The 14,305-nt window shown below is 44.7% G+C and overlaps 5 non-coding genes across 5 annotated transcripts; all 5 read right to left on the bottom strand.

Annotated features, from left to right (window-relative positions):
* Positions 1-1,015: 1,015 nt before the first annotated feature.
* On the bottom strand, positions 1,016-1,087 carry TRNAG-CCC (transfer RNA glycine (anticodon CCC)). Its single transcript has one exon. It is a non-coding gene; the product is annotated as a tRNA-Gly (tRNA).
* A 7,881-nt stretch (positions 1,088-8,968) lies between these two features.
* Positions 8,969-9,040, bottom strand: TRNAG-CCC (transfer RNA glycine (anticodon CCC)). The gene has a single exon. It is a non-coding gene; the product is annotated as a tRNA-Gly (tRNA).
* Positions 9,041-10,557: 1,517 nt separating this feature from the next.
* Positions 10,558-10,629, bottom strand: TRNAG-CCC (transfer RNA glycine (anticodon CCC)). The gene has a single exon. It is a non-coding gene; the product is annotated as a tRNA-Gly (tRNA).
* Positions 10,630-12,145: 1,516 nt separating this feature from the next.
* On the bottom strand, positions 12,146-12,217 carry TRNAG-CCC (transfer RNA glycine (anticodon CCC)). The gene has a single exon. It is a non-coding gene; the product is annotated as a tRNA-Gly (tRNA).
* Positions 12,218-13,743: 1,526 nt separating this feature from the next.
* TRNAG-CCC (transfer RNA glycine (anticodon CCC)) lies at positions 13,744-13,815 on the bottom strand. Its single transcript has one exon. It is a non-coding gene; the product is annotated as a tRNA-Gly (tRNA).
* Positions 13,816-14,305: the final 490 nt, after the last annotated feature.

Below are 14,305 nucleotides of genomic sequence, written 5' to 3'. Positions count from 1 at the left end.
AGCGTGGAAATGACAGATTGGTTCTCAGAAGAAAAAACAAGAAATATTATAGCAGAGGATGGTTTCGATCCATCGACCTCTGGGTTATGGGCCCAGCACGCTTCCGCTGCGCCACTCTGCTCCCTTGTAAAAGTGTTCTCTTTATGCAGAGGAGGAGCTTTCAGCGAAGTGGCGAGGGATTGGTGGGTCTCGCTCCTCATTTGCCTAAGCATGCTGCAATGTATGCTGGGTGCAGAAAATCTTCATCTTCTCGTCTCACAGTCAGTCATAACTGAAAGTGCAGACCCTCTTGGGAACTAGCAGTTTCAGGCCTTTACCAAGATAGCAGCTCTCTAACCCTCTCCTCTCTCTTTGATCCTAGCGCTAGCATGCTCAAGATTTGATTTTAACTGGGAGCCAGAGATCTACCCGGTGAGGGCTTGCCCGGTGTGAGGCTTTTGAGCGTTCGGGACGTGAGGACGTTGGACAGGAAATGTTGCCATCTTGAAATATCCAACCTTCCTGCTGTCGTGAGAGGCTCTTTCCATGGACATCTGCCTCTTGGAGTCCTCTCAACTTGCTCTCTGATATAACATTTTGTGAGCTGCAGTTATATCCGATGGCTACAAGGTGGCGCTGCATTCAGGTGAGAGAACAAGTGTGCACAAAATCGTTGGGGACTTTTGCCAGATTCATCGGTGGATCTTGCCTACTTTTATTCACATGCTAGATATTGCCTAGAAATGCTTTTTAATATAGAGATGCTAGAGTTAGAATGTCTGGTCGGGGTTCAGCCCTTTCATTGTCTACCGCCCGCAACATATTTATTACCAGCACATGTGAGTGGTGACTCTGCTTTTTGGAAAATAGCATCTAATAGGACAATGAATGTAGCAGATGGGGCGATCGAGATGCCTGCCTAAGTATTTCATTTTTTTTTTAATTTAACGTCTGATTAATCTGTTCATGATATTTCCGTTTTGTGACATGTTGCATTAAAACAAATCCTGCTTGGAGAACATATAAAAATTTGCACTGCATTGGCCGGGAATCGAACCCGGGTCAACTGCTTGGGAAGCAGCTATGCTCACCACTATACCACCAACGCCCTATGATGTGGTTGCTCTCGGTTCTAAAGATTACAACCCCGAGTTCAATGACTATCTTGCACCAGTTTCAATGGTGCATTTGGTTTAGATACCAACATGAAAAGCAGTAGAAAGTTTCTTGTAGAGGGTAAGGAACTGGGGATTGAAACCAAGGCCAAATCTGTGCAGAAGAGAAGAAATGGAAAGCAGTAGTACAAATAGTGGAAATGACCATATGTAGGCAGCATTGGAAGCAAAGCAGCGAAGAGAAAGAGAGTGCCTTCCATGAAATGCCCAGGAGAATGATAAGAGCAGAACGAAAAGGCAAGAATGACATTCAAAGCATGCCCAGAAAAACGTGTGAAGGTCCCACCAGTCATTTATGCTTATAATTGGGTATCTTTATTTTCAAAGTATGGGGTTGATCCTTTGGCGATCACTCTCTTGTATTTCAGCAGAGACAGATAGTTGAGAAGTCTTTTCTCACATAGCTAGCACAAGCCTGCGCTTTTCCTTGCTGGTAGCGTGGAAATGACAGATTGGTTCTCAGAAGAAAAAACAAGAAATATTATAGCAGAGGATGGTTTCAATCCATCAACCTCTGGGTTATGGGCCCAGCACGCTTCCGCTGCGCCACTCTGCTCCCTTGTAAAAGTGTTCTCTTTATGCAGAGGAGGAGCTTTCAGCGAAGTGGCGAGGGATTGGTGGGTCTCGCTCCTCATTTGCCTAAGCATGCTGCAATGTATGCTGGGTACAGAAAATCTTCATCTTCTCGTCTCACAGTTAGTCATAACTGAAAGTGCAGACCCTCTTGGGAACTAGCAGTTTCAGGCCTTTACCAAGATAGCAGCTCTCTAACCCTCTCCTCTCTCTTTGATCCTAGCGCTAGCATGCTCAGGATTTGATTTTAACTGGGAGCCAGAGATCTACCCGGTGAGGGCGAGGCTTTTGAGCGTTTGGGAGCGTTCGGGACGTGAGGACATTGGACAGGAAATGTTGCCATCTTGAAATATCCAACCTTCCTGCTGTCGTGAGAGGGTCTTTCCATGGACATCTGCCTCTTGGAGTCCTCTCAACTTGCTCTCTGATATAACATTTTGTGAGCTGCAGTTACATCCGATGGCTACAAGGTGGCGCTGCATTCAGGTGAGAGAACAAGTGTGCACAAAATCGTTGGGGACTTTTGCCAGATTCATCGGTGGATCTTGCCTACTTTTATTCACATTATAGATATTGCCTAGAAATGCTTTTTAATATAGAGATGCTAGAGTTAGAATGTCTGGTCGGGGTTCAGCCCTTTCATTGTCTACCGCCCGCAACATATTTATTACCAGCACATGTGAGTGGTGACTCTGCTTTTTGGAAAATAGCATCTAATAGGACAATGAATGTAGCAGATGGGGCGATCGAGATGCCTGCCTAAGTATTTCATTTTTTTTTTAATTTAACGTCTGATTAATCTGTTCATGATATTTCCGTTTTGTGACATGTTGCATTAAAACAAATCCTGCTTGGAGAACATATAAAAATTTGCACTGCATTGGCCAGGAATCGAACCCGGGTCAACTGCTTGGGAAGCAGCTATGCTCACCACTATACCACCAACGCCCTATGATGTGGTTGCTCTCGGTTCTAAAGATTACAACCCCGAGTTCAATGACTATCTTGCACCAGTTTCAATGGTGCATTTGGTTTAGATACCAACATGAAAAGCAGTAGAAAGTTTCTTGTAGAGGGTAAGGAACTGGGGATTGAAACCAAGGCCAAATCTGTGCAGAAGAGAAGAAATGGAAAGCAGTAGTACAAATAGTGGAAATGAACATATTTAGGCAGCATTGGAAGCAAAGCAGCGAAGAGAAAGAGAGTGCCTTCCATGAAATGCCCAGGAGAATGATAAGAGCAGAACGAAAAGGCAAGAATGACATTCAAAGCATGCCCAGAAAAACGTGTGACGGTCCCACCAGTCATTTATGCTTATAATTGGGTATCTTTACTTTCAAAGTATGGGGTTGATCCTTTGGCGATCACTCTCTTGTATTTCAGCAGAGACAGATAGTTGAGAAGTCTTTTCTCACATAGCTAGCACAAGCCTGCGCTTTTCCTTGCTGGTAGCGTGGAAATGACAGATTGGTTCTCAGAAGAAAAAACAAGAAATATTATAGCAGAGGATGGTTTCGATCCATCGACCTCTGGGTTATGGGCCCAGCACGCTTCCGCTGCGCCACTCTGCTCCCTTGTAAAAGTGTTCTCTTTATGCAGAGGAGGAGCTTTCAGCGAAGTGGCGAGGGATTGGTGGGTCTCGCTCCTCATTTGCCTAAGCATGCTGCAATGTATGCTGGGTGCAGAAAATCTTCATCTTCTCGTCTCACAGTCAGTCATAACTGAAAGTGCAGACCCTCTTGGGAACTAGCAGTTTCAGGCCTTTACCAAGATAGCAGCTCTCTAACCCTCTCCTCTCTCTTTGATCCTAGCGCTAGCATGCTCAAGATTTGATTTTAACTGGGAGCCAGAGATCTACCCGGTGAGGGCTTGCCCGGTGTGAGGCTTTTGAGCGTTCGGGACGTGAGGACGTTGGACAGGAAATGTTGCCATCTTGAAATATCCAACCTTCCTGCTGTCGTGAGAGGCTCTTTCCATGGACATCTGCCTCTTGGAGTCCTCTCAACTTGCTCTCTGATATAACATTTTGTGAGCTGCAGTTACATCCGATGGCTACAAGGTGGCGCTGCATTCAGGTGAGAGAACAAGTGTGCACAAAATCGTTGGGGACTTTTGCCAGATTCATCGGTGGATCTTGCCTACTTTTATTCACATGCTAGATATTGCCTAGAAATGCTTTTTAATATAGAGATGCTAGAGTTAGAATGTCTGGTCGGGGTTCAGCCCTTTCATTGTCTACCGCCCGCAACATATTTATTACCAGCACATGTGAGTGGTGACTCTGCTTTTTGGAAAATAGCATCTAATAGGACAATGAATGTAGCAGATGGGGCGATCGAGATGCCTGCCTAAGTATTTCATTTTTTTTTTAATTTAACGTCTGATTAATCTGTTCATGATATTTCCGTTTTGTGACATGTTGCATTAAAACAAATCCTGCTTGGAGAACATATAAAAATTTGCACTGCATTGGCTGGGAATCGAACCCGGGTCAACTGCTTGGGAAGCAGCTATGCTCACCACTATACCACCAACGCCCTATGATGTGGTTGCTCTCGGTTCTAAAGATTACAACCCCGAGTTCAATGACTATCTTGCACCAGTTTCAATGGTGCATTTGGTTTAGATACCAACATGAAAAGCAGTAGAAAGTTTCTTGTAGAGGGTAAGGAACTGGGGATTGAAACCAAGGCCAAATCTGTGCAGAAGAGAAGAAATGGAAAGCAGTAGTACAAATAGTGGAAATGACCATATGTAGGCAGCATTGGAAGCAAAGCAGCGAAGAGAAAGAGAGTGCCTTCCATGAAATGCCCAGGAGAATGATAAGAGCAGAACGAAAAGGCAAGAATGACATTCAAAGCATGCCCAGAAAAACGTGTGACGGTCCCACCAGTCATTTATGCTTATAATTGGGTATCTTTACTTTCAAAGTATGGGGTTGATCCTTTGGCGATCACTCTCTTGTATTTCAGCAGAGACAGATAGTTGAGAAGTCTTTTCTCACATAGCTAGCACAAGCCTGCGCTTTTCCTTGCTGGTAGCGTGGAAATGACAGATTGGTTCTCAGAAGAAAAAACAAGAAATATTATAGCAGAGGATGGTTTCGATCCATCGACCTCTGGGTTATGGGCCCAGCACGCTTCCGCTGCGCCACTCTGCTCCCTTGTAAAAGTGTTCTCTTTATGCAGAGGAGGAGCTTTCAGCGAAGTGGCGAGGGATTGGTGGGTCTCGCTCCTCATTTGCCTAAGCATGCTGCAATGTATGCTGGGTGCAGAAAATCTTCATCTTCTCGTCTCACAGTCAGTCATAACTGAAAGTGCAGACCCTCTTGGGAACTAGCAGTTTCAGGCCTTTACCAAGATAGCAGCTCTCTAACCCTCTCCTCTCTCTTTGATCCTAGCGCTAGCATGCTCAAGATTTGATTTTAACTGGGAGCCAGAGATCTACCCGGTGAGGGCTTGCCCGGTGTGAGGCTTTTGAGCGTTCGGGACGTGAGGACGTTGGACAGGAAATGTTGCCATCTTGAAATATCCAACCTTCCTGCTGTCGTGAGAGGCTCTTTCCATGGACATCTGCCTCTTGGAGTCCTCTCAACTTGCTCTCTGATATAACATTTTGTGAGCTGCAGTTACATCCGATGGCTACAAGGTGGCGCTGCATTCAGGTGAGAGAACAAGTGTGCACAAAATCGTTGGGGACTTTTGCCAGATTCATCGGTGGATCTTGCCTACTTTTATTCACATGCTAGATATTGCCTAGAAATGCTTTTTAATATAGAGATGCTAGAGTTAGAATGTCTGGTCGGGGTTCAGCCCTTTCATTGTCTACCGCCCGCAACATATTTATTACCAGCACATGTGAGTGGTGACTCTGCTTTTTGGAAAATAGCATCTAATAGGACAATGAATGTAGCAGATGGGGCGATCGAGATGCCTGCCTAAGTATTTCATTTTTTTTTAAATTTAACGTCTGATTAATCTGTTCATGATATTTCCGTTTTGTGACATGTTGCATTAAAACAAATCCTGCTTGGAGAACATATAAAAATTTGCACTGCATTGGCTGGGAATCGAACCCGGGTCAACTGCTTGGGAAGCAGCTATGCTCACCACTATACCACCAACGCCCTATGATGTGGTTGCTCTCGGTTCTAAAGATTACAACCCCGAGTTCAATGACTATCTTGCACCAGTTTCAATGGTGCATTTGGTTTAGATACCAACATGAAAAGCAGTAGAAAGTTTCTTGTAGAGGGTAAGGAACTGGGGATTGAAACCAAGGCCAAATCTGTGCAGAAGAGAAGAAATGGAAAGCAGTAGTACAAATAGTGGAAATGACCATATGTAGGCAGCATTGGAAGCAAAGCAGCGAAGAGAAAGAGAGTGCCTTCCATGAAATGCCCAGGAGAATGATAAGAGCAGAACGAAAAGGCAAGAATGACATTCAAAGCATGCCCAGAAAAACGTGTGACGGTCCCACCAGTCATTTATGCTTATAATTGGGTATCTTTACTTTCAAAGTATGGGGTTGATCCTTTGGCGATCACTCTCTTGTATTTCAGCAGAGACAGATAGTTGAGAAGTCTTTTCTCACATAGCTAGCACAAGCCTGCGCTTTTCCTTGCTGGTAGCGTGGAAATGACAGATTGGTTCTCAGAAGAAAAAACAAGAAATATTATAGCAGAGGATGGTTTCGATCCATCGACCTCTGGGTTATGGGCCCAGCACGCTTCCGCTGCGCCACTCTGCTCCCTTGTAAAAGTGTTCTCTTTATGCAGAGGAGGAGCTTTCAGCGAAGTGGCGAGGGATTGGTGGGTCTCGCTCCTCATTTGCCTAAGCATGCTGCAATGTATGCTGGGTGCAGAAAATCTTCATCTTCTCGTCTCACAGTCAGTCATAACTGAAAGTGCAGACCCTCTTGGGAACTAGCAGTTTCAGGCCTTTACCAAGATAGCAGCTCTCTAACCCTCTCCTCTCTCTTTGATCCTAGCGCTAGCATGCTCAAGATTTGATTTTAACTGGGAGCCAGAGATCTACCCGGTGAGGGCTTGCCCGGTGTGAGGCTTTTGAGCGTTCGGGACGTGAGGACGTTGGACAGGAAATGTTGCCATCTTGAAATATCCAACCTTCCTGCTGTCGTGAGAGGCTCTTTCCATGGACATCTGCCTCTTGGAGTCCTCTCAACTTGCTCTCTGATATAACATTTTGTGAGCTGCAGTTACATCCGATGGCTACAAGGTGGCGCTGCATTCAGGTGAGAGAACAAGTGTGCACAAAATCGTTGGGGACTTTTGCCAGATTCATCGGTGGATCTTGCCTACTTTTATTCACATGCTAGATATTGCCTAGAAATGCTTTTTAATATAGAGATGCTAGAGTTAGAATGTCTGGTCGGGGTTCAGCCCTTTCATTGTCTACCGCCCGCAACATATTTATTACCAGCACATGTGAGTGGTGACTCTGCTTTTTGGAAAATAGCATCTAATAGGACAATGAATGTAGCAGATGGGGCGATCGAGATGCCTGCCTAAGTATTTCATTTTTTTTTTAATTTAACGTCTGATTAATCTGTTCATGATATTTCCGTTTTGTGACATGTTGCATTAAAACAAATCCTGCTTGGAGAACATATAAAAATTTGCACTGCATTGGCTGGGAATCGAACCCGGGTCAACTGCTTGGGAAGCAGCTATGCTCACCACTATACCACCAACGCCCTATGATGTGGTTGCTCTCGGTTCTAAAGATTACAACCCCGAGTTCAATGACTATCTTGCACCAGTTTCAATGGTGCATTTGGTTTAGATACCAACATGAAAAGCAGTAGAAAGTTTCTTGTAGAGGGTAAGGAACTGGGGATTGAAACCAAGGCCAAATCTGTGCAGAAGAGAAGAAATGGAAAGCAGTAGTACAAATAGTGGAAATGACCATATGTAGGCAGCATTGGAAGCAAAGCAGCGAAGAGAAAGAGAGTGCCTTCCATGAAATGCCCAGGAGAATGATAAGAGCAGAACGAAAAGGCAAGAATGACATTCAAAGCATGCCCAGAAAAACGTGTGAAGGTCCCACCAGTCATTTATGCTTATAATTGGGTATCTTTATTTTCAAAGTATGGGGTTGATCCTTTGGCGATCACTCTCTTGTATTTCAGCAGAGACAGATAGTTGAGAAGTCTTTTCTCACATAGCTAGCACAAGCCTGCGCTTTTCCTTGCTGGTAGCGTGGAAATGACAGATTGGTTCTCAGAAGAAAAAACAAGAAATATTATAGCAGAGGATGGTTTCGATCCATCGACCTCTGGGTTATGGGCCCAGCACGCTTCCGCTGCGCCACTCTGCTCCCTTGTAAAAGTGTTCTCTTTATGCAGATGAGGAGCTTTCAGCGAAGTGGCGAGGGATTGGTGGGTCTCGCTCCTCATTTGCCTAAGCATGCTGCAATGTATGCTGGGAGCAGAAAATCTTCATCTTCTCGTCTCACAGTCAGTCATAACTGAAAGTGCAGACCCTCTTGGGAACTAGCAGTTTCAGGCCTTTACCAAGATAGCAGCTCTCTAACCCTCTCCTCTCTCTTTGATCCTAGCGCTAGCATGCTCAGGATTTGATTTTAACTGGGAGCCAGAGATCTACCCGGTGAGGGCTTGCCCGGTGTGAGGCTTTTGAGCGTTTGGGAGCGTTCGGGAAGTGAGGACGTTGGACAGGAAATGTTGCCATCTTGAAATATCCAACCTTCCTGCTGTCGTGAGAGGCTCTTTCCATGGACATCTGCCTCTTGGAGTCCTCTCAACTTGCTCTCTGATATAACATTTTGTGAGCTGCAGTTACATCCGATGGCTACAAGGTGGCGCTGCATTCAGGTGAGAGAACAAGTGTGCACAAAATCGTTGGGGACTTTTGCCAGATTCATCGGTGGATCTTGCCTACTTTTATTCACATGCTAGATATTGCCTAGAAATGCTTTTTCATATAGAGATGCTAGAGTTAGAATGTCTGGTCGGGGTTCAGCCCTTTCATTGTCTACCGCCCGCAACATATTTATTACCAGCACATGTGAGTGGTGACTCTGCTTTTTGGAAAATAGCATCTAATAGGACAATGAATTTAGCAGATGGGGCGATCGAGATGCCTGCCCAAGTATTTCATTTTTTTTAAATTTAACGTCTGATTAATCTGTTCATGATATTTCCGTTTTGTGACATGTTGCATTAAAACAAATCCTGCTTGGAGAACATATAAAAATTTGCACTGCATTGGCCGGGAATCGAACCCGGGTCAACTGCTTGGGAAGCAGCTATGCTCACCACTATACCACCAACGCCCTATGATGTGGTTGCTCTCGGTTCTAAAGATTACAACCCCGAGTTCAATGACTATCTTGCACCAGTTTCAATGGTGCATTTGGTTTAGATACCAACATGAAAAGCAGTAGAAAGTTTCTTGTAGAGGGTAAGGAACTGGGGATTGAAACCAAGGCCAAATCTGTGCAGAAGAGAAGAAATAGAAAGCAGTAGTACAAATAGTGGAAATGAACATATTTAGGCAGCATTGGAAGCAAAGCAGCGAAGAGAAAGAGAGTGCCTTCCATGAAATGCCCAGGAGAATGATAAGAGCAGAACGAAAAGGCAAGAATGACATTCAAAGCATGCCCAGAAAAACGTGTGACGGTCCCACCAGTCATTTATGCTTATAATTGGGTATCTTTACTTTCAAAGTATGGGGTTGATCCTTTGGCGATCACTCTCTTGTATTTCAGCAGAGACAGATAATTGAGAAGTCTTTTCTCACATAGCTAGCACAAGCCTGCGCTTTTCCTTGCTGGTAGCGTGGAAATGACAGATTGGTTCTCAGAAGAAAAAACAAGAAATATTATAGCAGAGGATGGTTTCGATCCATCGACCTCTGGGTTATGGGCCCAGCACGCTTCCGCTGCGCCACTCTGCTCCCTTGTAAAAGTGTTCTCTTTATGCAGAGGAGGAGTTTTCAGCGAAGTGGCGAGGGATTGGTGGGTCTCGCTCCTCATTTGCCTAAGCATGCTGCAATGTATGCTGGGTGCAGAAAATCTTCATCTTCTCGTCTCACAGTCAGTCATAACTGAAAGTGCAGACCCTCTTGGGAACTAGCAGTTTCAGGCCTTTACCAAGATAGCAGCTCTCTAACCCTCTCCTCTCTCTTTGATCCTAGCGCTAGCATGCTCAAGATTTGATTTTAACTGGGAGCCAGAGATCTACCCGGTGAGGGCTTGCCCGATGTGAGGCTTTTGAGCGTTCGGGACGTGAGGACGTTGGACAGGAAATGTTGCCATCTTGAAATATCCAACCTTCCTGCTGTCGTGAGAGGCTCTTTCCATGGACATCTGCCTCTTGGAGTCCTCTCAACTTGCTCTCTGATATAACATTTTGTGAGCTGCAGTTACATCCGATGGCTACAAGGTGGCGCTGCATTCAGGTGAGACAACAAGTGTGCACAAAATCGTTGGGGACTTTTGCCAGATTCATCGGTGGATCTTGCCTACTTTTATTCACATGCTAGATATTGCCTAGAAATGCTTTTTAATATAGAGATGCTAGAGTTAGAATGTCTGGTCGGGGTTCAGCCCTTTCATTGTCTACCGCCCGCAACATATTTATTACCAGCACATGTGAGTGGTGACTCTGCTTTTTGGAAAATAGCATCTAATAGGACAATGAATGTAGCAGATGGGGCGATCGAGATGCCTGCCTAAGTATTTCATTTTTTTTTTAATTTAACGTCTGATTAATCTGTTCATGATATTTCCGTTTTGTGACATGTTGCATTAAAACAAATCCTGCTTGGAGAACATATAAAAATTTGCACTGCATTGGCCGGGAATCGAACCCGGGTCAACTGCTTGGGAAGCAGCTATGCTCACCACTATACCACCAACGCCCTATGATGTGGTTGCTCTCGGTTCTAAAGATTACAACCCCGAGTTCAATGACTATCTTGCACCAGTTTCAATGGTGCATTTGGTTTAGATACCAACATGAAAAGCAGTAGAAAGTTTCTTGTAGAGGGTAAGGAACTGGGGATTGAAACCAAGGCCAAATCTGTGCAGAAGAGAAGAAATGGAAAGCAGAAGTACAAATAGTGAAAATGACCATATGTAGGCAGCATTGGAAGCAAAGCAGCGAAGAGAAAGAGAGTGCCTTCCATGAAATGCCCAGGAGAATGATAAGAGCAGAACGAAAAGGCAAGAATGACATTCAAAGCATGCCCAGAAAAATGTGTGAAGGTCCCACCAGTCATTTATGCTTATAATTGGGTATCTTTATTTTCAAAGTATGGGGTTGATCCTTTGGCGATCACTCTCTTGTATTTCAGCAGAGACAGATAGTTGAGAAGTCTTTTCTCACATAGCTAGCACAAGCCTGCGCTTTTCCTTGCTGGTAGCGTGGAAATGACAGATTGGTTCTCAGAAGAAAAAACAAGAAATATTATAGCAGAGGATGGTTTCAATCCATCAACCTCTGGGTTATGGGCCCAGCACGCTTCCGCTGCGCCACTCTGCTCCCTTGTAAAAGTGTTCTCTTTATGCAGAGGAGGAGCTTTCAGCGAAGTGGCGAGGGATTGGTGGGTCTCGCTCCTCATTTGCCTAAGCATGCTGCAATGTATGCTGGGTGCAGAAAATCTTCATCTTCTCGTCTCACAGTTAGTCATAACTGAAATTGCAGACCCTCTTGGGAACTAGCAGTTTCAGGCCTTTACCAAGATAGCAGCTCTCTAACCCTCTCCTCTCTCTTTGATCCTAGCGCTAGCATGCTCAGGATTTGATTTTAACTGGGAGCCAGAGATCTACCCGGTGAGGGCGAGGCTTTTGAGCGTTTGGGAGCGTTCGGGACGTGAGGACATTGGACAGGAAATGTTGCCATCTTGAAATATCCAACCTTCCTGCTGTCGTGAGAGGGTCTTTCCATGGACATCTGCCTCTTGGAGTCCTCTCAACTTGCTCTCTGATATAACATTTTGTGAGCTGCAGTTACATCCGATGGCTACAAGGTGGCGCTGCATTCAGGTGAGAGAACAAGTGTGCACAAAATCGTTGGGGACTTTTGCCAGATTCATCGGTGGATCTTGCCTACTTTTATTCACATTATAGATATTGCCTAGAAATGCTTTTTAATATAGAGATGCTAGAGTTAGAATGTCTGGTCGGGGTTCAGCCCTTTCATTGTCTACCGCCCGCAACATATTTATTACCAGCACATGTGAGTGGTGACTCTGCTTTTTGGAAAATAGCATCTAATAGGACAATGAATGTAGCAGATGGGGCGATCGAGATGCCTGCCTAAGTATTTCATTTTTTTTTTAATTTAACGTCTGATTAATCTGTTCATGATATTTCCGTTTTGTGACATGTTGCATTAAAACAAATCCTGCTTGGAGAACATATAAAAATTTGCACTGCATTGGCCGGGAATCGAACCCGGGTCAACTGCTTGGGAAGCAGCTATGCTCACCACTATACCACCAACGCCCTATGATGTGGTTGCTCTCGGTTCTAAAGATTACAACCCCGAGTTCAATGACTATCTTGCACCAGTTTCAATGGTGCATTTGGTTTAGATACCAACTTGAAAAGCAGTAGAAAGTTTCTTGTAGAGGGTAAGGAACTGGGGATTGAAACCAAGGCCAAATCTGTGCAGAAGAGAAGAAATGGAAAGCAGTAGTACAAATAGTGGAAATGAACATATTTAGGCAGCATTGGAAGCAAAGCAGCGAAGAGAAAGAGAGTGCCTTCCATGAAATGCCCAGGAGAATGATAAGAGCAGAACGAAAAGGCAAGAATGACATTCAAAGCATGCCCAGAAAAACGTGTGACGGTCCCACCAGTCATTTATGCTTATAATTGGGTATCTTTACTTTCAAAGTATGGGGTTGATCCTTTGGCGATCACTCTCTTGTATTTCAGCAGAGACAGATAGTTGAGAAGTCTTTTCTCACATAGCTAGCACAAGCTTCCCCTTTCCTTGCTGGTAGCGTGGAAATGACAGATTGGTTCTCAGAAGAAAAAACAAGAAATATTATAGCAGAGGATGGTTTCGATCCATCGACCTCTGGGTTATGGGCCCAGCACGCTTCCGCTGCGCCACTCTGCTCCCTTGTAAAAGTGTTCTCTTTATGCAGAGGAGGAGCTTTCAGCGAAGTGGCGAGGGATTGGTGGGTCTCGCTCCTCATTTGCCTAAGCATGCTGCAATGTATGCTGGGTGCAGAAAATCTTCATCTTCTCGTCTCACAGTCAGTCATAACTGAAAGTGCAGACCCTCTTGGGAACTAGCAGTTTCAGGCCTTTACCAAGATAGCAGCTCTCTAACCCTCTCCTCTCTCTTTGATCCTAGCGCTAGCATGCTCAGGATTTGATTTTAACTGGGAGCCAGAGATCTACCCGGTGAGGGCTTGCCCGGTGTGAGGCTTTTGAGCGTTTGGGAGCGTTCGGGAAGTGAGGACGTTGGACAGGAAATGTTGCCATCTTGAAATATCCAACCTTCCTGCTGTTGTGAGAGGCTCTTTCCATGGACATCTGCCTCTTGGAGTCCTCTCAACTTGCTCTCTGATATAACATTTTGTGAGCTGCAGTTACATCCGATGGCTACAAGGTGGCGCTGCATTCAGGTGAGAGAACAAGTGTGCACAAAATCGTTGGGGACTTTTGCCAGATTCATCGGTGGATCTTGCCTACTTTTATTCACATGCTAGATATTGCCTAGAAATGCTTTTTAATATAGAGATGCTAGAGTTAGAATGTCTGGTCGGGGTTCAGCCCTTTCATTGTCTACCGCCCGCAACATATTTATTACCAGCACATGTGAGTGGTGACTCTGCTTTTTGGAAAATAGCATCTAATAGGACAATGAATTTAGCAGATGGGGCGATCGAGATGCCTGCCTAAGTATTTCATTTTTTTTTTAATTTAACGTCTGATTAATCTGTTCATGATATTTCCGTTTTGTGACATGTTGCATTAAAACAAATCCTGCTTGGAGAACATATAAAAATTTGCACTGCATTGGCCGGGAATCGAACCCGGGTCAACTGCTTGGGAAGCAGCTATGCTCACCACTATACCACCAACGCCCTATGATGTGGTTGCTCTCGGTTCTAAAGATTACAACCCCGAGTTCAATGACTATCTTGCACCAGTTTCAATGGTGCATTTGGTTTAGATACCAACATGAAAAGCAGTAGAAAGTTTCTTGTAGAGGGTAAGGAACTGGGGATTGAAACCAAGGCCAAATCTGTGCAGAAGAGAAGAAATGGAAAGCAGTAGTACAAATAGTGGAAATGAACATATTTAGGCAGCATTGGAAGCAAAGCAGCGAAGAGAAAGAGAGTGCCTTCCATGAAATGCCCAGGAGAATGATAAGAGCAGAACGAAAAGGCAAGAATGACATTCAAAGCATGCCCAGAAAAACGTGTGACGGTCCCACCAGTCATTTATGCTTATAATTGGGTATCTTTACTTTCAAAGTATGGGGTTGATCCTTTGGCGATCACTCTCTTGTATTTCAGCAGAGACAGATAGTTGAGAAGTCTTTTCTCACATAGCTAGCACAAGCCTGCGCTT

Source organism: Triturus cristatus, chromosome 11 (genome assembly GCF_964204655.1).
Source record: "Triturus cristatus chromosome 11, aTriCri1.1, whole genome shotgun sequence".
Taxonomy (NCBI): Eukaryota; Metazoa; Chordata; class Amphibia; order Caudata; family Salamandridae; genus Triturus; species Triturus cristatus.
Note: the sequence above shows the minus strand (reverse complement) of the source record. Positions and strands in the feature narration are given on the sequence as shown.